This window comes from Cimex lectularius, unplaced genomic scaffold (assembly GCF_000648675.2).
Source record: "Cimex lectularius strain Harlan isolate CLEC.00 unplaced genomic scaffold, Clec_2.1 scaffold48, whole genome shotgun sequence".
Classification (NCBI taxonomy): domain Eukaryota; kingdom Metazoa; phylum Arthropoda; class Insecta; order Hemiptera; family Cimicidae; genus Cimex; species Cimex lectularius.
The window spans coordinates 1,477,247-1,500,087 of record NW_019392708.1 but is presented as its reverse complement, the minus strand read 5'-3'; the positions used below and the strand labels follow the sequence as shown (position 1 = coordinate 1,500,087).

Genomic DNA, 22,841 nt, shown 5'->3' with positions numbered 1-22,841 from the left:
TAATAGGATTTTATCAATCCATCAGACCAATATTTGTTTATAACTGCTTAAAGTTAAAAAAAAAATCTATATTGCTATTGCATGTTTACTACAAAAACATAGAGTCTTATAATCAATCATCTAATCTTCTTATCATCTTATAATCTTAATAGGATTTTATCAATCCATCAGACCAATATTTGTTAATAACTGCTTAAAGTTTTTTAAAAATCTATATTGCTATTGCATGTTTACTACAAAAACAAAGAGTCTTATAATCAATCATCTAACCTTCTTATCATCTTAAAAGGATCTTCGAAATCCATCAAACCAACATTTGTTTTTTGATAGTGTTCGATATTTTGATATAATACTGAAGCATCAATCTAAGTAACTTAAAAAATAAAACAAAAATACAAATTTACGACCACATCAGAAACAAGAACTGCGATAATGAAATCACGCTGTCAAATAATTTGTCAAAAAAAGGCGTACAAAAACACAATGCAATAACAAAAGATATAACAGGAAATTTGATCTCTAGAGGTGGAAAAGGAGACAGGTTTGCCAAAGAAAGGCTGTTTCCACATGAAGTTGAAACATACCCATATTTCTGTTTTACAGTCAGCCTTTTAAGGGGATCGTCGTATGAGCCAAGATTGCGGAAAGTATGTCATATATAAAAGATAAAAACAAGCGGGAAACCTATGTTCAGGTGGATAAAATATTCTAATATCATCTAGGTGATGAACCTGTTCTCGCTGCTTTCTATTCGTTTAATTTACGATTAGCTGAACCTTTTTTTACAGCCTGACATATTTATATTTTGTCACTGATGAGTTTTTAAATGATTAAAAACATAATTTCTTTCTTGATGTTTATCTTACTCGTTTGTTCCAAATCCACGATTATTTGGAAATGAGAGTTGGACATTCAATCAAACGGGTTTTCGTTTTGAAATATTTATTAAACAACAATAATATTTGTCTGTTATGTTTATTCGTTCGTTTCGGAGGACGTTTACAAAAAATAACCAAATAAAAATCATTAGATTATAACGTTCGGTTTATTGTATTATTGTGTTTGTTTATAATTCATATAAAAACTATATTGCTTGCAATATGTTAAGAAAACCGCGGAGAGAGTTCCTTTGCCTTCCGTTTTGAGAAATTTATAAATTTCTTAGCTTACCTCATACCTGAAGTGTTTGAGTTGTTCTTTCTCTATTTCAAGTTCCACCTTAAGCACACACTCCAGAGTATATAGTTGAGGTTCTGTCGCATGAGTGAGAGGGTTGCCCCGTTTTTTTTCTATTTCTATTCTTTCTATACCTTCATGTCCGGGAACCCACTTTAAGGTAATCTTGTTTTGCTTTCCCAGAGTCATTAGGCAGGTTAGGCATTCCCAGACATTTTGAGTTGAAAGCATATGCATTTAGTGTCTTTAGGGCAGCGTGGATGTTTAAGAGTATGCATATCTGAGCATATTTCATATTTTTCTTTATTAACTCCTGTGCACAGAGTGGTATTGCACGTTCTTTCAGCTAGGAAAATTATCAGCATTCTTAGGAATATGTTGAAAATTTTTCTTTTTTGTTGAAGAAAATCATATTCGTAACCTAGACGTGGACAAGTTAAAAATAAAGAAATAATCGGTCATAGCTTGGAGCTCTGAAATTTTTTCCATGTACATTGAAACCTTTTTCTAAGGGTGTTCTTTTGCCTTTTTAATGAGGTGTTATATTAAAAATTTATGAAAATAATACAAAATATAATATAGATAAGAATCATAAAACAGTTAAAAACCTTTTGCTTTACAAACTGCATAATTTTAGGTTGATAAAAATGTAATTTATTCTTCTTTTTTTCGTTACTGTTGTTGTCATTCTTTTTCTTTGTATCGATGAAAATTATTCAAACAATTAATTAAGGTTTTGGTTGAGATAAAAAAGTCAGTGTCACAAGCGGGATTCGACCCTTCGTGAAGTCACGATAGCTCAGGTGGTAGAGCAGCGGCGTATTTAGCCGAAGGTCGTGGGTTCGAATCCCGCTTGTAACACTGACTTTTTTATCACAACCAAAATCTTAATTAATTGAAAAGAATTTATCTGGCAAAGCGGACCTCGAAACCTAATAAAATATTAAAAAATTATTACAACAGTTTTCCAAAATTTAAAAACTTTTAAAAATCACAAGCCATTTTGGTAAATCATTTTTTCGACAAAGTTACAAAAATTATAAGAATTTAGAATATTTGATGTAAATGTAATTAATATTATTATAAATATTGTTAATAGAAACAATAATGTAAATTTTACGTAATTTTTTTTACATGAATTAATTTCTTGATAATGGCACAAGTTGTCGAAATGTTGAAGAAAAATTAATATTTTCAGTTAAATTCTTTAAAAAAGGATAATTTTCATTTACAAGAAGTTCATTACGGTTCCGTTGTCGTAACGAAAATATATTTATAAAAAATGACGTTCAAACACATTGGTGTAAATAGTAAACTATGAATTATATTCCTGAAGCTAAAATAAAATATTTTTAAAAATAGGCATTTGAACCATTGTGCTGCGACTCATTACGGAATAGGTCCGGGTTCGAACACAACGTTCTATTTTTCCAAATGGCCTTTTTTTCCCAAACTACGGAACTTCAGGGGTTGATATGACCAGTTATTGCAAATCTTCGGGAAAAAGGAAAAAACCAACGCCAATGTCAACGTTCGGTGTTCTACATTTATCAAATTTATATACATTTTTAAACTGATTATGTGATTTTTGAAGATTGTCCTTTTCGCATGTACAATCTTTTCAAATATACATTGTGTCAAAGATGAGCCCAAAACGCCTTTTAGCTGTTGGATTAAAGGTAAATATTGTTTAGTTTGTTTGTCTGGTCTTATTTACGTCCGGTCAGCTTGGAAATGAAGCACTCGTTGGCTCGTATCGAAAAAATATAAGTGGACAGAGTTAGTGTAGGTCTCGTCTAAATATAATAGAGAGCCTAGTCTGTTGAGGCGCCAGTTACAGTAAACAAGAAAGAGCTGGTCAGTGTTCAACGTGAAAAGTTCTTGTGGTGCATGTCTGATATCAAAATCTCCGAATTATCCTCAAAATCCCACCTGCCGAGTAAGTCTAATTTTATTTATTCACTTAATGTCCGATTCATACTTCTAATCTTGTTATTGCGAAATACCCGCTTGGAGAGTGAACGAATGGAAATAGATTTGCGCCGGATTTCTATTTTATTTTTGTTAACCCCAAAAGTTCAATTATTTTTGGTGAGGCGGGCCGAGATAAACGTTTCGAATGTCAAGGTTGTGGTCAATATGTACTAGGTTAAGATTTCTAATCGGTACGTTCCAATTATTGTAGAGGTGATTTTTTTCCCCACACTGTAAACAAATTTTTCGGATTCTATTAATATTGTTCAATTTTTATTTCCTTTAGGAAAATATTACATTTAAAAGCTTTTAAACCTTTTAAAAATTAAACTCGAAATAAACAATTTAAATCTAATCATTAAGCTAAATTTATCTTATACACATAATCAACGTTTATTTTTATTGTTCGATTTTCATAGAAAGACTTATCTACGATCTTTTTCCGACGAACTATAATCTTCGCGACAGGGGTGAACACTTGCAATTTGATCATTTCAAAACTCGCTAAACAGTTCAAAATAAATATAAAAAAACATGGTTATATTTTTGGCTGGTATGATTCTTATTGTTAATAAAGAAAAATGTCCAAAACTGTCAAATGTTCAGTTCAGTTTGAAACATGCAGTCTGAAAAACTTACCTTTGTAAATCTTCTTCATCTTATTATCCATCCAGTGGAAAAGAATTTTTTTGCCAAATATTTTATATTCTGCACTAATAAACACTTGCTATCCTCATAGTAAATAAAGTAAATAATAATGGAAACGACTGTTTGTCCAGTATTTGAATCGTACCGACTTTTTTCATCATGGATCTATTAGTGGATTGTTTAGTTTATTATTTAATTTCCTAGAATAACAATGAGAGAGTAGGACAGATGGGTGAAGCTAGCAGATGTCAAAATTGACCTAAAACAAATTAAGCAGAGATGGTTCCTTAATTATTGTACATTAAGTCAATAAAACTTTATGGTTTACAGAAATTAAAGCTAGCATATGGCCGTTAGAAGGAATCAAAACAAATTAAATAGATTACTTAATTTAGAAATTCTAAGAATAATTTTATTTAATCGTTCTCATCAATAATAATGTAATTATTGTTCATTAGGTCAATAATGTCACCTCGTCATTAATACTGGAGAAATATGCTAGTAATTATTGTTATTTTGTTTTTCTAGGACATTTGCCTTTTAATTTAGTCCCATTTTGATTATGTGCGCTTGTTAAATTTGAACTATGAGAATTATGTGCATAACTTTGTTTTTCCTAAAGGTAATAAAAGGCTGAATATTTTTCGCCTTTCTAAAGCAGAATGGAATTTAATGTGGGGGCCAAATCGCATTTTAATTGCCGTCAGTGATAAAGATTTTTCAAAAAAATTCCTATTTCCTCAAGACTTGTTAGGAAATGGCACTTTCAAAGACTTGTTGAATATTCTTCAATCAATGACAATTCGCGAAAAATAGGAAAATACTAAAAAATGAAACTGCATCGTGTTTCATTTCTCTGATTGAACTATACCAGAAAATATTTGGGTTAAGTCCGCACTTAGTCTTGAAGCTTGATTTAATAATTTTCTCCATGACCGCTACTAAGATGTTTTGTACTCGCATCCTTCATTTTTTAATATAATCTTATGGTTGTTTTTTTAAGTAAGTACAATGAATATTGAAAAGAGGGCCCAATGGGAAGATAAAACGAAATAAGACAAATCACGAATTGCTGAATCTCTAGCCATAGAAACATATGCATATGAAATAAATAACAAAATGTGAAAGGTGCATCACCACGCATAGCCAGGCAGCTCTATAGACCATACCTACTAGATCGATTGTTTTGGATGTTTATCGACCTACATCAAGTTAAACTTGTCTGATGGGATCTTCTTCAGAAGTGAAATGGAGCAAAACAACTTTTTGGGCTGGGCCGAGCTCGGTAATTGATGGTGACGGTGGAATAAACGACCGAAAGGTCGGCACAACCCAAAAAGTTGTCTTGTTTAATGACTTCTGAAGAAGACTCTATAAGATCGATTCAAAACTCGTCTGGTACTGTCTAAATACTCTTAAAAACTGGGATCTACAAATAATCTGACGGTAAGACGGGTCTCCGGGTCATGAGGGACTTCAGGCAGCGAGGCAGTAGTCATAACTAAAAAGGAACACATAGGCCAAATTCACGTTGTGGTATAAATTATAGCCACATTAAAAAAAACTGGAATATTGGGTTGGTATGGTATTGTGGAAAAGCATACTTTACGCATAGGAAGCGGGGTTTGTATTCACCAGGCACTGCAACCTTCTGGCTTATTGTACCTTCCTAGTTCTTTAGTTCAGTCAGTAGACTCAATCCTTCTTCTTAGAAGTATCAGGTCATTGACTGTTGCTGCTGCAATTTGATTCCCTAAGGCTTTTCCGTACATTAGGTTAAACCTCCATTGAGCTGTTGCTTCGCTGAAGATGATATGGGTGGCTGTTTCCTCCTCCTCATTACATAATCTGCAAATGGGATCATCGCTGTATATACCCATGTTGTGTAGATGTTTTCTCAGATACCAGTGACCGGTTAGTAGTCCTACCACTCCTCTGAGTTTGGCCCGCTCCAATTGCAGCAGTGTTTTTGCCAGTCGGTGAGGGTTGTTTCATCATAAGTTTACTATGTCTAGCACCGCTAGAGTTTATCCACTTCTCCTTTTGTTTTGCTTGGATCCATTCTGCGATGGAGGATATTTGTTTTTGTTATCCCAAGAATAGGTGCGGGGCCTATGTATGGTCTTGCAGATCCTCCTCTGGCCAATCTGTCTGCTTTCTCATTACCCAAAATTCCCCTGTGCCCCAAGATATCATCAGATTGTTGTGTTTCCCCAGGTTTTGGAGATTTTGGATGCATTCACTGACTAATTTTGATGAGATTCTTTTACATGCTAATGCTTTAATAGCTGCTTGGCTATCTGTTCTTATGAGGATTTTTTTGTCAGTGTAACCTCTTTTAAGATTTTCCAGGGCACAAGCATTGATGGCATGTATTTCCGCTTGAAAGACCGAAGTGTACTTCCCTAATGAGTTTGATTGCTCATGCTTTGGGCTTGTACAGAAAACGCCTGATCCGGTTCCTTCGTTTGTTTTGGAGCCATCTGAGTACCATATCATTGTATCTGGTGCTCTCCTGTGTTCTTCCCCTCCTTTATAGTCCGTTGAGACTTTATAGGAAATTGTGAAGATTGTTTTCGGGATCATGTAATCAGTCCCCATTTCTAATAATTGGTGCCAGATTTTGTTGATTATTATGCCCGAATTGTTTAGTTCCTTTCCAATTTAATTGTTTCTGGAGCCTAAGTGAGCTTTTCCTAACTTCTCTTTGTATGAATATTTACAGAGGAGGTAGGTTTAGCAAAGTTTCTAATGCGTTTTTAGGGGTTGTACTCATTGCCCCTGTGATACATAGGTTTGCTAGTCTTTGTATGCTGCCTAATGTTTGGGTTGCTACTTTTTGTTGAGCTTTGTTCCACCAGATTAGTGATCCATAGGTTATTCTGGTATTATTACTGCCGTGTATAGCCAATGGGCCATTTTCGGTTTTAGTCCCCAAGATTTCCCTAAGATCCTTCTTGTGGTCATGAATATTGGGTTACTGAAGCATACAAATACTGGTGACGAAGGACAGAACATGAAGCAACCAGAAAGACTACGCGCAAAAACATCCCAATGGAAGAAAGAGGAAATTGGGGGAAAAAAGAGGAAAAAAAATCACTAAAAAATGGGTCTTTGTCTAGACAGAGCTATGGTATCTAAGAAAGGCACTCATTAGTCATGAGCAAAGTAGGCTCCCCTGATAACAATTCATACTCCATGAAACGAAAATCTTCCCAGAACTCTATTTTCAGAGCTCAAAAAGATGAAATTCCTAAAACTTCGAAGGGGCAGGAAACATCAATAAATTTGAAACTATCCTTGTACAGTACATCTGCACTACTCAGTCTTTTTGCTAATTAAAAAATTTCAAATCTTTAAGTTGGCATAATCGAGTAATTCTGAGATTTCTTCATGTTGTCTGCAGGGTGATAAACCTCAAATTTTATCGTTACCTCAACTGATAGACCTACTGACAATGATTGACAGATCAAAATGATCGGTAACGAAAAAATTTCAAATTGGAAATAAATAATCAAACATGCCCAGATGTACTTTGTCCTACTGCTAAGGACCAAAATCCTTCAAAATGTCAAAGATTTACATTTCCTCAAAAAAAGTCCCCTTCAAATAATGATTTTTTTTTAGATTTGAACAATTGACTGGAGTGTACTTCATTTTCTATTCAGATTCAAATGTTAAAACACACTTGAAACTCTGTCAACTGGAAACGTGCCTTTCTCTCCATATTGGGGCAATTGAATTCAATTGAGTAGGGTTCTCTTTAATCGGTGAAGTACCATCAACTAATCACCTCGAAAAAGCTCTTTTAATTGATATCAGGTCCACTTTTCTTTTATTTACAATTGTCTCATTTTCAAATACGTTTGAACTTATGAAAAATGTGAAGCCTCGCGACAATTCGATTATTTCCCCGGTCCGCTTGTTCTCGCCGTGACGAACAAAGAAGAATAAACGGATGGCAATTTAACATGATTTGTCTAGAAACTGTTGTTCAAGATTAATTTACTTTATAATCTTTTTCAGAGTGTATTAATCAAGTTCGATTTTGTAAATTAAAACACTCTCTAAACAAACCACCATCCATAATAATTTGACTGATTGGAAATGTATTCAGTGCTAATACCAGGTAGGGATGTAGGCCAAGATCCGGTTCTCAATGGTGAAAGTTGCAACTGGTAGTTTTCTTTGCGAAGATGGCTATTAAATCAGTCCACTTTCCCTTTTTCCTTGATTGGCAAGGAGATCTTTCTTACTGGAAAGTTCGATCTTAAAAATGAAATTTCAGTAAGTTGGAAATAAGTTGATTTAAAAAATATATATAAAAACATTCCCTTAGAGTTTATTTAGCCATAATAAAAAGTTAAATGTATTTTATACTCATGTTTCCCATTGGTTTTCTATTAGTTAAAACCTGGAAAAAAATTAAATGAAGAGGCCGTGACAAAATAACAGCCAGCCCCAGTTTGTACCCATGAAATTATTTGTTCTAAAATCTATGTTGGTTTTTAAACTTTCGGAAATTGTTAAACTTCCACACAAGCGTCTCGTTTAAAGTTATTTATATACTAACGTTGCTCAAATAACATCCTTTCGTGTCAAATGTCTTGCGTGTAACATTTTTTCGCCCCCATATCAAAAGCTATTTCAGTATCCTACAGAGATTTAAACCAACGATCAGATTCCATTTTCCAAAATAGCTGTAAGTCACGTGTTTGTTTGTTTATTTTTCTTAATGGAATAATACGGTTGATAAATTGCCATAAAAATTCGACGAGTTGAATGGCCGCGGAAAATATAGATGAACGCATTAAAATATAAAATTTAACAATAAACGACGTATAAATCAACTATTAAGGCAACTAGAATACTTGTTTATAGTATTGCCTACTATAAATAAGTATTGTTTATTTTCCCTTTCCAATTTTTAACATAAATAACCAGTACCCTCAGGATTCAGTATTAAGAGCAAGTTAATCGCCAACAATTTCGGATTATACTATGTTTATTTATCAACAAAACGAGGACGTCTTGTCTTCTTAAAATTCTTGAACATTTGATTAAAGAGATTTAATCTGACTATACGTAAATTGACACAATTACAATTAAACAATTTATTTTCTGAAATTTGTATGTATACAAAATCGTTAGCTCTTTTCGGTCAAATTAACACTTTTTCTCAACAAATAAACCTTTTTTAATTTGAAACTAGCCGTTTTATTATGTCATACTGACTTTTTTATTAATTTCAAAATAACAAATTTTAACTTCAAATTCGCAATTTTTAATTTTAAATTAACCCTTGCTTTAAAGTATTAAAAAAGTTTAAGACATGGTATGAAATATAAAATCAAAAAATATCAGTCAATAAATTATCAATTCTAGGTTCTTAACTTTACAGTCAATAAATGAAACCTGACAAAAACTAATAGAGAAATTTTTTTTTCATAGCTGGTATATTTTTTATTTTAACTCCATAAATAATAAATAAAATACATAAATTGTATAATATTCATCTTTCTAAGTTATGGTCAATTTCCAAATGTTGGCAGGGTATGTATTATTCATGTGTCGACAAATAACAAGTGATCATGGCTGGCCCTTGAATTATTTATTTTTATATTTTATTTTATTTAATTTTAATTGTAATTAATTTTCAAACGATTATCCAAGAACTCGATTATTTTATATTAAAAAAAAATTCTAAATATGCAGGAATTTTACTTTACGTGCTAACATTTCGTATCATCCCTAGGTTTGTTTAATGTTTTAAAGAAACAATTAATTAAGGTTTTTAGTTGAGATAAAAAAGTCAATGTCACGAGCGGGATTCGAACCCACGATCTTCGGCTAGATACGCCGCTCCTCTACCACTTGAGTTATCGTGACCTCGATCCACTCGGACACTAACTTCCCATCTCAACCCCACCTTTTGAATTTTCCCTCCTTTTTGCCATTTTTCGAAAAGGATAAAGGACGATAGCTCAAGTGGTAGAGCAGCGACGTATCTAGCCGAACATCGTGGGTTCGAATCCCGCTCGCCATTGCCTTTTTTATCTCAACTAAAAACCTTAATTAATTGTAATATATTAATTGGTCAAGCGGACCACGAAATTAGTGAGTTTTAAAGAAAGAGATAATTTCAAATTAAAAAGGGTTAATTTGGAGTTGAAAATAATTAATATGAAATTAAGAAAGTTCATTCAAAGGTAAAAAAGTTAATTTTAAATTAAAAAGAATTAATTTGATGAGGGAAAAGGGTTAATTTTAAAATAAAATGTTTAATTTGACGTGAAAAGGATTAATTTGTAGGAAAAAGTGATGATTCATTGATGAAAAAGTATTTATTCTTCATCCATTGCAAATGTACAAACATGCTGAGGAGGTCCGAAGTCGTCGAATGTAATGTACAATATGCTGCAAGTGCCTTTAATCAGTTCTCTAGGAATAGAAATGACGATAGATTGTATAAATCATGTTTTCGTTCATTGTTGTACAATCATGCTGATATCTAGTCAATAATTATAAATATTTGAATAAAATTTTAACGTTTATTCTATCCTTAACATGACAATTTTTTTCTTTCTCTATTACCTTTCAGATCAATTGATTCAGTTCTTCTTTTAAGAAGCAGAAGGTCATTGACTGTTATCGGAACAGTTCATTTTTTCTGGGTCTTCATGATACCCCACGTTAGCTCTCCATTGACCGGTTGTGTCGCGTTCGAAGGTTGTTATGGGTAAGTTTATTTTTCCACATTGCATAACCTACAAATGGGATCATCGCTAAATATACCCTTGTTTGTAGGAGTTTCCTCAGATGCCACTGACCGGTTTATATCCCTACTAAAAGAGCTTAGTTTTTCCCTCTCGAGCTGTTTTCCCAGTTTTGGCGAGACATGTTTAATTTTGAGTTTTCTTTGTTTAATTAATGCCATTTCTTGTTGAGTTTTGTGTTTAACCATTCTAAGATAAGAGTCTATGTTTGATTTGTTGTCTAGGTTCTGGGTCTATAGTTGGTCTTACAGATTTTTGTAATTGCGTTTTTTATTTTTTTTTATTTTTTGGAGGGGGGATGCTTTGGACATATTAATATAAAAGATAAAATAATCGAATAGCGTACAACAGATTCTAAATTAACGTTGATAATATTTTAAACGTTTTACAAATTACGTTGTAAAAATAAGATTTATTTTTCAATAGAATAAAAAATTACAGATTTATCAGGATCAATATGACATTATATAAGAAAAATGTAATTAATGTGTCAGGCTAATTACATCCCTGGCCTGATTATAGTATCTCACAATTGTCACGTAGACATTATCACCTCTATCAATGAAGATGGGTACTTTTTAAAATATTTCAAGTTGGCTAGCCAACAATAAAAAATTAATCAAAGGAAAACTAACAAATTCTCTTTTCACTCCTGTGGAGCTCAAAGTGGGTCAATCGGTTTTTACGGCGTCTCGGATAAAAGCCGGTTGCCCCGAGGGAAATACCAGTTACTCAGAGGAAAAAGACTCTAAGCACAGAAATGCTCTTTTTGGGTAGTAAACACATTTCTCCGTGATTAGGAAAACCCTTTTTAATATTTGGGCCCTCGGTGGATTCCCAATTATTGGCAATGAGCGTAAACGAAAAGCCGTTGAACCCAGGTTGATTCATAAAACTTATGGCCAAATGTTTGGAACGACCGCTCAGATAAAACGATTGCTTTGGCATTGCCTCAAAAATTCGATTAAAAGGTTGCTTCCCTCGAAATTTCGGTGCGGTCTTGTTCCTTTTATACCAACAACGAGGTGGACGTGCCCTTGTAGAGCATTGTTCGAATCCCGGCACGGTTGAATGAAAAGTGAACGACCTTTGAAACATAGACGCAATTTCGTACTGCTCCCCAATTTTTTTTTTTGTAAAACCCAATGTTGTGTGCGGGTAAATAAATAGGGGAACGCACGAACTCAGACGGCTTTGGCCATCTGCTATCCCGGATTCACTCTCCCCTCGGTGCTATAACTTATGTTCTCAAACGACTCAGCTGGAGCGTCTGCGGTCAATGAGAAGGACGATATGCCTTGGCTGGGCCATTGACCCCGTCAGACCTTTTTATATGAACACCGGTCGGGTATTGAGAAGGACAAGAGGTGGTCCCTCCCGAGGTGAACAACATCATTAGGTGGAACCTTTGTTTCATTCAGTCTCAGTTTAACACTTCTACCTTACCTACCTTAACGAGAATTCATGATTAACCTCTATTCTTTACCCGGTAGTGTTTTTTTCGCACAATATGTGATTTTCTATATGATCAAGCGCCATTGATAACCGATCATCACATTCTCTGTGAGTACTTTTCCACCTTATTTATTTCGGTTCCATAAATTTTAGAATTTATGAAATGTATAAAAATAGAACATTAAAAGATACCGTCAGCAGTTAAGACACGTGTAACATTTCTGTTATCATTGCATTAGTCAGCACCAAAGACCTCAAGGACTTGCTCTCTTAAAAATCTGTAACCGAAGCAGTGGCAAAAGTTTCCTTTCTTTCTAGAAAAGAAGCTTTTAAACTTTTTAAACTCAATCATATAGGACATAAATTATTTAATTTTTATATTAAAACTACGATATTAGATGGATCTGTAAAGAAGATTCTGGTTCCATTTTCAGATGTATCGTGATAATAAATGTGTCGTTCCAATAAAGGAAGAATGGGTGTTATTTTGCGACCTGTTACGCCGTTTTTAATTAGCTAGAATTTTCAAGCGCCTCCTTTTTGACATTTAAAAATTCAGACGCCTATCACGACTACAGAGGATTTTTATTTTAATTTAAATTCTTTTATTGGAGTAAGATTCTAGTCAGTTAAAAACTGGCATAACAAGTCCCAAAAAATACATTTTTCTATTTGTATAACATCGCGTGATCGCAAAAACTTTGTTCTTTGGGAGTGAAATAACTATATGAAAAGTCCGTTTACATTTTAGTGATCAATTAACAAGTTACTCGTTTAATTAATTATTCTTTTTATGTCAGGTCTTGGGTGAGATAAAAAAGTCAATGTCACGAGCGGGATTCGAACCCACGACCTTCGGCTAAATACGCCACTGCTCTACCATTTGAGCTATCGTGACTTCAATCCTCTCGGACCTTCAACTCTCGTACTGTCGTGGGTTAGAATTCCGCTCGTTACACTGACTTTTTATCTCAACCAAGACCTGACATAAAAAGAATAATAATGGATAATCAAACTGTGCGACTAACCTTACAGAAAACCATCCACAATACATACAAACATGCGACTACTACGCAAGGACATACCTACTCAACAACCTAGAAATACACAAACAAACTTAACACTAGAAAACCCATTTACAAGATTCAAAACACTATTATTAAAAACGAATAGGACTGACTATCACAAAGACCGGCCGGAGCAATAAAACAAACCCCCAAAACTTAATCCGCCAAATGCATTGAGAAAGATAACGCTGATGCACCCCATCCCTCACGACATTATAAAAGAGACTTGATTTCACATAAATCACACAGTCCGAACTCTGAAGATGTCGAAATGCAGAAGCGCGTGTGACAAATCAATACAGCGAGGTTCATTAACCGGCACCACACAGGAGGAAATGGTATAAAATTAAATTAAACAACAAGTGAAAAATGCACTAACTGTGTGAAAATATCGAGATTGCACAAGCAGCAGAGAGAGAGAGAGAGAGAGAGAGAGAGAGAGAGAGAGAGAATAAATTAAAATGATTTACCTTTAATGATTTCTATTTTTTTAAATTATAATATTTCACCACCCAATAGTTTATGCTATTATGCGCAACATTCATTCTGCTATAGTTGGTGACAAGTTTATTTTGGAATCTAAATGATCATATACGATATTTACACTTCTAAATTTACTAAGATTATTTGCAACACAGGTGATACATTAACGAATATAAACACAGAGAGTTAAAATAATTTTTAAATCAATACAAGCCGGCCTGAAATCATCTGTATATTTTAGTTTTGCAATTATCTTGACTAATTTTCTTTGAGTCAAGGCTTTTCACCAAAATTGAATATGAAATATGTATGTGAAAGCAGCCTATACTTTTATCAGTACTTTACTCGATTCGTTTTATGATATGTACATACAAAGTTGGTGGTCCAAGTTATTATTTATCACCTAATAAGCTGGCTAGATCATGATTTGATGGGAGTTCCGAGAGGTTTCTTACACTTAATTTAAGAATTAGCGTTTTATCTGAATTAAGGCACTATATTTTTTTAAATCAGTTTTTAAATGAATTCAAAATTTTTGGCTATACATATGACCATTTTTTATGAATTTGTCAGATATTGGTGTAAGGTAGTCATCAAAAAACCAATCAATTGTACTTGGAAAGTTTAGGTGAAGATCAAATAAATTCAAAGATTGTATGGCCGAATACAATTCGTGCGGAAGTTTTCTTTATTTTTAACAAGTGAGAATATCTTTAGTTGTATTTAATTCACTGCATTATGTACGGTTGTATAACATTGATAATTTGTTTATGAATATTTTATGCGACTCGCCTTGGTAGATCTAAAAAGTTTGATAAAAAATGACCCAGAATACTTGCCATTTTCGAAACAGTTCACGGAGTACCAGATAAAATTTAATGTGTGTGTCTAGTGACCGTTAATTAATGATTATTTGGAGATCGTGAAATGCGGTCTGGTATGACGTAGGTTTAGAAAAATCTTTTCTTTATCGTGTCAACGTTTCGATCTTTATCGAGAACATCTTCAGGGCCTGGGATTTATAAACATTGTTTAAATTATACAAATATATGTAGGGTGTGAAAAAATGAATTTATACAATGCTAGAAATTTTAGAATCAATCAAAATATTTGTACTCACTCAAATTACACATCTACACAGAAAACAAACACTATGAGTGAGTATAAATATTTTAATAAAATTTCTAGCATTGTATAAATTCATTTTTTCACATCCTATATCTATTTGTATAATTTAGACAATGTTTGTAAATCCCAGGCCCTGAAGATGATCTCAATAAAGATCGAAAGGTTGGCACGATAAAGAAAATGTTTTTCTGAAACCTACAACACACCAGACCGCACCTCACGATCTCCAAATAATCATAAAATTTAATATGGCTTCTTCCATTCTTCTCTCTGGTTTCAATCGAGAACCACATAAAAGTATGTACTTTTTCGAAATATCTTGTTGTTCTGTGTTTTAGTATTTTCTCAAAGCTCATTGATAAAATTGGCAAAAGTGATGATATCCTTTAAAAACTATACTATCATATATTGATAATATCGTTGTTGTTATTTTATTCTATAGTTTATCGTTAAAATTTATTTTTATCTTTATCCACTCTACGTCTATCCTATAGTTTGTTATTTATGTTTGTTTCTCGTTTTGAAGACAATTATAACTATTGCTAATTAATTAAGGTTTATTATCTCAACAAAAACCTTTAATTAATTTAATATATTAATTGGTCAAGCGGACCACGAAATTAGTGAATTTAATATTGCTAATGTTTATAATTGTATTCTTGAATTATTAATAGTTGGTGAATGGTGGTCTAGAAAGGCACATGTTTTATTTAAAGATCTCATCGAATATTCTTGGCCAAATTTAACATGGGGGGACAGGTTGAAGGAGAAGTAGATTTTACACAGCATTTGAGTTTTACCACGCTTAAAACTAGAACAATAAATCTAAACATATGAACTTTTATGCTGGTATATTTTTTCAAATTACTTGTGTCTTTGTTTTAAGCACAACGAAATATACATATATATAATATGTATTTTGGTACAAGTTAACTGACCATTGTTTGAGCGAAGGTAATTAGATATTTCTAGACGATTAAAAAAGGCCAAATTCCATTCCGTTTGCGATAAGGCTAGGATTTTTTTTCCACGTATTTATAATAAAGTCGTTGATATCGAATTCGGCAAATATTACAATCGGCCCAGGATTATTTATTTGTTTGTGGATTTTTTTTTAATGAAAAAAATTCAAAGAAATTCCCACTCCACAATCTCTGGACACCGAGGCGTCCCAGTTGGCGACCAACTTTTGAACCCTGAGGGACCAGTCGGTAATTTTGATCCGGTGGTTGCACTTTGACCTCGTCCACGCAGTTTATGACTTCAGAGGTAAACAAAAATATGAAGAAATTATTTTATAAATAGATTAAAACGGGGATATGTGAACAGTCCATGCGTCTAGTCAAAATTTGAAAAACGGCAAGAGTGATTTATTTTCTCACCTATATAATGATTGTTTAACAGGCGCGAACCAACAATAAATAGCACTTTGGACTTCGACTTAACTTGTAAACATATTAATAAATACAATTGTTAATGATCATAATGAACAAATCGTTTCTAAAACAAAACATTTAATATTTGTGTAATATAGAGTTTACAATACATCAATTATTAAAATAACAAATGAAACTGACATCATTAAATAAACCAAAAAGAGGCTAAAAAATAGATAATTAACATAACTGAAATTCGTTCCACCAAATTGAACCAATTTTATCCTAATTGCCTTTCGTCTCTTCCGCATAAACGATATCATATTTGCGTGCATTTACTTTAACAAACAAAAAAGGCATACAGCAAATATACAAGCCATGCATAAAAATAGATCGTGTGTTTTTTCGTGATTCTAGGTCAAAAACTTTTGACACTTGCCAATTTTCGCCAAGGAGTCGAGAACAACAAATATTTAAAGTAATTTAAATAATTGTTTTTAACTAGTTACTACATACGTTTGTATTAGAATTTTCTACATTTGTTGTGCGTGTATTTCAAGGAATATCAGCCGATTAGTTTTTTTTTTTTTTTACCAAGGTTGATGATAATGAAAGAAAACTATGAAGTGGGGTTTAAGGGGGTTTATGTTTCCCAAGCACCTTAACCTTCTGTCTTATTGTACTTTCCTAGTAACTAAGTTCAGTTTGTCCAATCGATCCTTCTTCGAGGGAATTCTGAGTCGTTGTTAAAATTCCTTTCCCTCGATTTTCTTTTTAGCCAAGATTATGCCTCAATTGAGCGGTTACTTCACATCTTATGGGAAGCTCTTTCTTCCTCCTCGTTGCATAATGTTCAAATGGGAACATCATTTAATGTGCCCATGTTGTTTTCTCTGAAAGTGACTGGTAAATAATCCTATTACTCCTTTGAGTTTTGCCCTCTCAAATTGTAGAGTGAATTTGCCAGTCTTGGTGAGGATTGAATGTTATTTTAGGCTTTACTTTTTCTAGCACCCTTAGTTTATCCACAATAATATTTTCAGGGCCTACATATGGTCTTGCAGATCCTCCTCTCGCCAGTGGGTCTGCTTTTTGTTACCTAAAATTCCCTTGGGTCCTGACACCTCACATATCAAAGGTTGTTGTGTAACACCAGGTTTTGGAGATTTTGTATGCATTCACTGACTAGTTTTGATGGGGTTTGTTTACATGCTAATGCTTTAACAGCTGCCTGGATATCCGATAAGGAAGTTTTTGTCAGTGTAACTTCTTTTAAGATAAAAGGACAAACATTGATGGCATGTATTTCAGCTTGAAATACCGTGTTGTACGTCCCTAATAAGTTTGATTGCTCATGTTTTGGGCTTGAAGAAAACGCGCCTGATTCGGTTCCTCCATGTGTTTAGGAGCTTCTGTGTTCTAACTCATTGTATCTGATGTTCTCCTAATTCGTTTCCTTTGAAGTATATTGAATCGTTATAAGATTTGTACGTAGTATAATAAATAATATGCAAGATCGTACATAAAAACTTGCAAAAGTGACGCTACCATTAAAGTGTGCCAAAAACAATTCGGATTCGTTTTCAAGCACCATTTAAAACCCTTCAATACGAATTTTTATTACAAACAAGAAGTAAACTGTTTTGGATAAATAACTTTTTTATACCTTCATTGTCCGGTATTTCACTTAAATATTCATAACACCTGTGGATTATATCTAAATTCAACATTATCGTAAACATTGGAATGGTGTATTTCTATTTTTGATACTATCTCAAAAATGTTTTGATTATATGTTTTTATAAAAGAGAAAAATTAGGATCAACAAAAGAAAAACCAAAAATTTTATTTGAATATTAGTTAATTCAATCGAGATCAAAGTTATAATATTACGTGCAGTTTTAGGGTTCTAAAAGCCCAGTAAATTAGCAAAGTATTATTTAGATCAATAGAGGCAAAGTTAAACATTTTTGTGTTAAAAATTAAAAAAAATTAAAGGTATTTGGATAGCGAACAATTTGAGAATACAAAATACATTTGAAAAAATCTATCAAATTCTTCTAAATGTTTCCGATTTTTTCAAAAATCAAATTGTGATAACTTTAAAACGACTCCACAGATCCATAGAAAATTTTATAGAAGTAAAGAACGTTAAAAAATAAACGTGACTACATAAAACTCAGGTCTCTGTAAATAAATCATAACCGAAGATATAAAATGTAAAGTTTCGAGTTTTTGTTTATTTTATCATTTGTAATAACATAAAAATCAAGGCTTCTTAATATATGCTAAGTTCAACCTTATTTTTAATTTATGATGCCATAAAAACCAAATGTTGTTGATGTAGGCTCAAAGTGGAGAAATGCAGCAATGGAGAAATACAATCTGTGATCCAGCCCATAAACGTCTATTTGCTATAAAAGTTCGCATTTAAGAGCTTTAAAGGGCGCTTAAAACGAATCCAAATAGTTCTTTTTTTACCCAAATTTTTCTACAAATTTCCTAGATGTGTCTTTTTGTTTTTAACTATTTTATAAACCTATTCTCATTTTATTCCTCCCATATATAATAATATAGAAAATATTCTTACCTAGGTTATAAAACAAAATACATATTTATGTATATAGATAAGTGAAAATCAGGTGCTTAAAATACTCTTTTTTCGTCTGCTCCTAGGGTCGATTGGCAAGAACGTTCGGACACATAAAGTACTGACTAAAGTAGCTGAACAAAGTATTAAAATTGTGAATCTTCTTCGTTCATTCGGTCAGGCACTCTGAAGATGGCGAAAAGCCGAACGCTTCCGACATCAAACAAGCGAGGATAGATAGACAAAAATGACCGGTAACGACCAAATTAAAGGATTAAATACTGTTAATTGGAAACAAAACTTGAAAAGAACAATTAATGTTTACGACATAATTTCAAATATCAAAGACAAGATTTAATTAAAACTACTATAAAATAATCATAAAATGAATCAAAGTTTCAGGGAAATATAAACAATTAACGAAATTTAATATGATTTTCGATATAAAACTCTCCACAACATGGGCTTTTTCTGAAAAACCCTAAAAGCTGTCAGCCGCAGGTAAAATGTGGTTTGTTTTGGCGGATTTCTCTATTTTGGGTCTTACAAGAAAGCAGTAAGATTCTAATAAATATGTAATTTTTGTTATATGAACTCCAAAAAAGTTAATTTTTGTGAGCTGATACTCTAATTTACGCACTATCAAAAGTTAACTTTGTGACCAGCAGATCCTCGAACTTATAATCACTCGTTTAATTTTAATAGGTTTTTCTGCTAGTTGATTAATTTCATTTAAACAACAGAGTGTTGGATAATATTGTATTTAACTGCCCCACATATACGTCATGAAATGCTATTTAGATCTACACACTACCAGCTATGTATGTGATATGTCATTTTTACAATCACAATTCTTATCATACTACACTTACAAATTTGGATAACTTCACTTTTGTAATATGCATTGTTATAATCCGTTTATCGCCGTTGAAACGCGTTAATTATCACAATAGTTTAGTTCAGTTTAGTTTGGTTTAAAATTTGAGTTCGAAAAAATCATATAATTTGAGCTACTCATAACACAAAATTATTATTTAAACTTGAAAAGATAACGAACCCCTTTACGACATAACACAGTTTATAATCGAATCAATGCTAATAAACAATAGGCCAATTTATAAATTAAAGATTAACTGATAAATTAAAGAAATGTGTAGAAACTACCGGCACATTTATCTCGATACAAATCAAAAAACTAAAAGCCTTTTGACAAAAATATGTACCTACCTAAAAGTAGCGTTCGACCACCTCTTGTGGCAAATTTGCTGTAAATAATGCTCAAACACGTCAAAATTATGAACTCTTCTTATTATAAAAGTGCCGATATTTAAAATAATTTAATGTGGGAAGTATAGGTGCTGACAAACATTTGAGATGATCGCCGGTTAATGCTTCTTATCTTTCACCCGTCTTTTTTCTTTATCTACAGCCGTTGGAACGTCACTATCTGGTTACTGACTCTCTGCTTTTGATGTATACTCAATCGATATTCTAAAATTCTGTTCTAAATAATTATTACAAATAGTTAAAACTCAAATAGTTGAAACATGAAGAGGGATAGTGGGACGGTACGAAATGTTTGTTCTGAAAAATAAATTACTCTTGCATTGTGCTATAAATAATTAATACCTCGAGCAAATAGGTAAAATTTTATTCAAACAAAATTTGAGTATGTAGAAACGAGATATAAGAACTGCTTAGGACTGTTTTTAGTTGCAGCAATTCCACATGAAAACAAGAAATAAGTACTGTTGTTTGACACTACTGTTCACAATTAGAAGAATTCTAAGAGGGTAGTTTTACAACAAAAATTAATCCAATTTAACGTGTTTTTTGGTTGCGTATTCAAATGTTTTTTTGGGACTATTTTCTCGTCGTCGATTTCGGGTTTAGGAGGAGTGTGGGTGGCTTGTGTTATTATGTTTTAGTTAGAGTGAGTCTTAGGTTAGATTAGGGTAGAGTGAGGTTAGGCTATGTAGGGTTAGGGTTAGGTTACATATCCAAGATTCAATGTTTTTTTCGTGAAGCGGAGAAAATATGTCAGTGCTAAGTGCAAGTTTATAACTGAATATTTAATTATATAATAACTGATAGATAGATAGATATACTGTTTCAGGGTATGGTATACTGCGCCCTTTAAGAGCTATTGTATCCCCTGTGCTCTGCCTAAAGCACATCGGTGAGTCCTATTTCATCAAGAAACTTGATTAATAGGCCCGGTTAGTGGTTGTGGTCACATTGTACATACCAAAACACTTCCTCCTGCGGGCTAATGTAGCTCCGCAGTTTCTAAGTGTGTTGGTGTCTCTTCTGCTTCCTTGTAGAATCTACATGTGCCATCTTGGATTATTCCAATTTTCTTTAGATGTTCATTTAATCTACAGTGTCCTGTCAGGAATCCTGTTAGGATTCGCAGTCTATTCCTGCTTCCTTTGACACATTCTGTGATTTCTTTCTTGCCAAAATTGGTTAGAAGATTCTTGGATTGTCTGTGTCCAATAAGTGAATTCCAAAGTTCGCTCATTTTCTTTTTGTCCTTCTGTCTGAGATATTCGTTAATAGTGTGGATTCCTATGCCACAGAAGGGTTCGGGTCCTATCAGCGGTGTGGCAGCCCCTTTCCTTGCAAGAGTGTCCGCTTTCTCATTGCCTTCTACTCCCATGTGTCCTGGGACCCAGCAGAGGCTGTCTTTGTTCTGTGTACCTAATATGTTTAATTTGGTTTTGCAGTTCAGCACCATCCTTGAACTAATGGTATTTGAGCTTAGTGCTTTGATGGCTGCTTGGCTATCTGACATGATAGCTATATTCTTGTTTTTGTATCCTCTATTTAGATTGAATTTCAATTGCGTGCATCTCAGCTTGGAAAATACTGGTGTGTTTTCCCATGGGTTCTGAGTATTTGGTTGCGGGTCCAAACACTCCTGCCCCCGTACCTTCCTGTGTTCTAGATCCATCTGTGTACCAAAGGATGGTGCCATTTTTGAGGGAGTTATTTCCCATAATAACTGATAAAGGCACACTATCCATGAGCCTTTAAGTAGTTCTTGTAGTAGAGATTGAATGAACCCAGCGTTTTGTATGAATCGGCGGTAAAAATTGAGCACTCGCAGAAATTGTCGAAGTTGTTATTGTCTTTGGGAGAGGAGTGATGCCTTCTGCTGAGATTGTGTATCCTAAAAATGAGACAGCTGTTTGTCCAAAATGATATTTGGAAACATTGATAACTATTCCGTTATCGCTGAGGCATTGAAGCCTTTGGAGCTGTTCTTCATGTTGTTCTTGAATTTTTGGAAGCTGTAAGGATTTAGTCGAGTTATGGAAAGCAAAAATCGACATCTCTTGTTATGTTGTCCATCAACACAGTTTTTTAACGTGACATATTTATCCGTGTTCGGTGGTGACAATACATCACCAATTTGTGTTAAAATGTCATTTTGTATTGTTGATCTATTACATCCAATTTGCATTGTGGAAGTCTAGAGCTTCGAAATTGTTCTTCTAGTTGAGGAAAACATTACGATGCGTTATTTCTCGAAAATGGCAGAGGTTGGCCTGGTTCAGTTGATGTTGTTTTTTCTTTCTCAACCATGATTGAAAAGTTTTTAAAACGATAATTTCTATAATTTTTTATTTTATTTTTACTTGCGTCCTGGCTTACTGGTGTGCTGACGTTGTGGGTGGTCTTGCGTCTATTGCAAGTTGTCAGAGTTTATCTGCTGAAATGGTTGAATCTTCCGTTTTGTTCTTATGTCGGGGTCACCAATTATGAGATATTGTCCACATAAGGAACTATAATATAATTTGAGTTATATTTATTTAACAATTCAATTCACGTTTACACACATAAATTAAGTTGTTATCGCGGAAGTTGTACCGGTCATCGAATCTATAATAATCAGTGTAAGAGTGTTGGCCACTACAGACTATTCAAAGATTTATTTACAAAATCCAATTGAAAACACAAGTGGAAGATTATATTTGGGTTTTACTTAAACGGCAATCCTTTACAACCTACCAACTATTGTTGTAAGATAATCAATGGAAGAGTGTCTAAGAGTTAATTAAAAATATTAAGGGTGGCCACTTTATTTGCCTCTCAGTATGATAATTAACAAAATACAGTGCGTATATAATTTTTATTTTATTGATATGTATATATATCCAAC

General features: G+C 33.2%; 1 protein-coding gene across 3 annotated transcripts in view; it reads left to right on the top strand.

The window, feature by feature from the left end:
* Positions 1 to 2,925: 2,925 nt before the first annotated feature.
* Positions 2,926 to 22,841, top strand: part of LOC106672934 (protein tyrosine phosphatase type IVA 1) — a 59,638-nt gene continuing 39,722 nt past the window's right edge. The window contains exon 1 of one of the 3 annotated variants that reach the window (XM_014404755.2): positions 2,926 to 3,115. The gene's annotated coding sequence lies outside the window, so the exon portion shown is untranslated. Of the gene's footprint in view, positions 3,116 to 15,957; positions 15,977 to 22,841 lie in introns of those variants that run through there. The other 2 variants (XM_024226322.1, XM_024226323.1) reach the window with 2 other exon arrangements.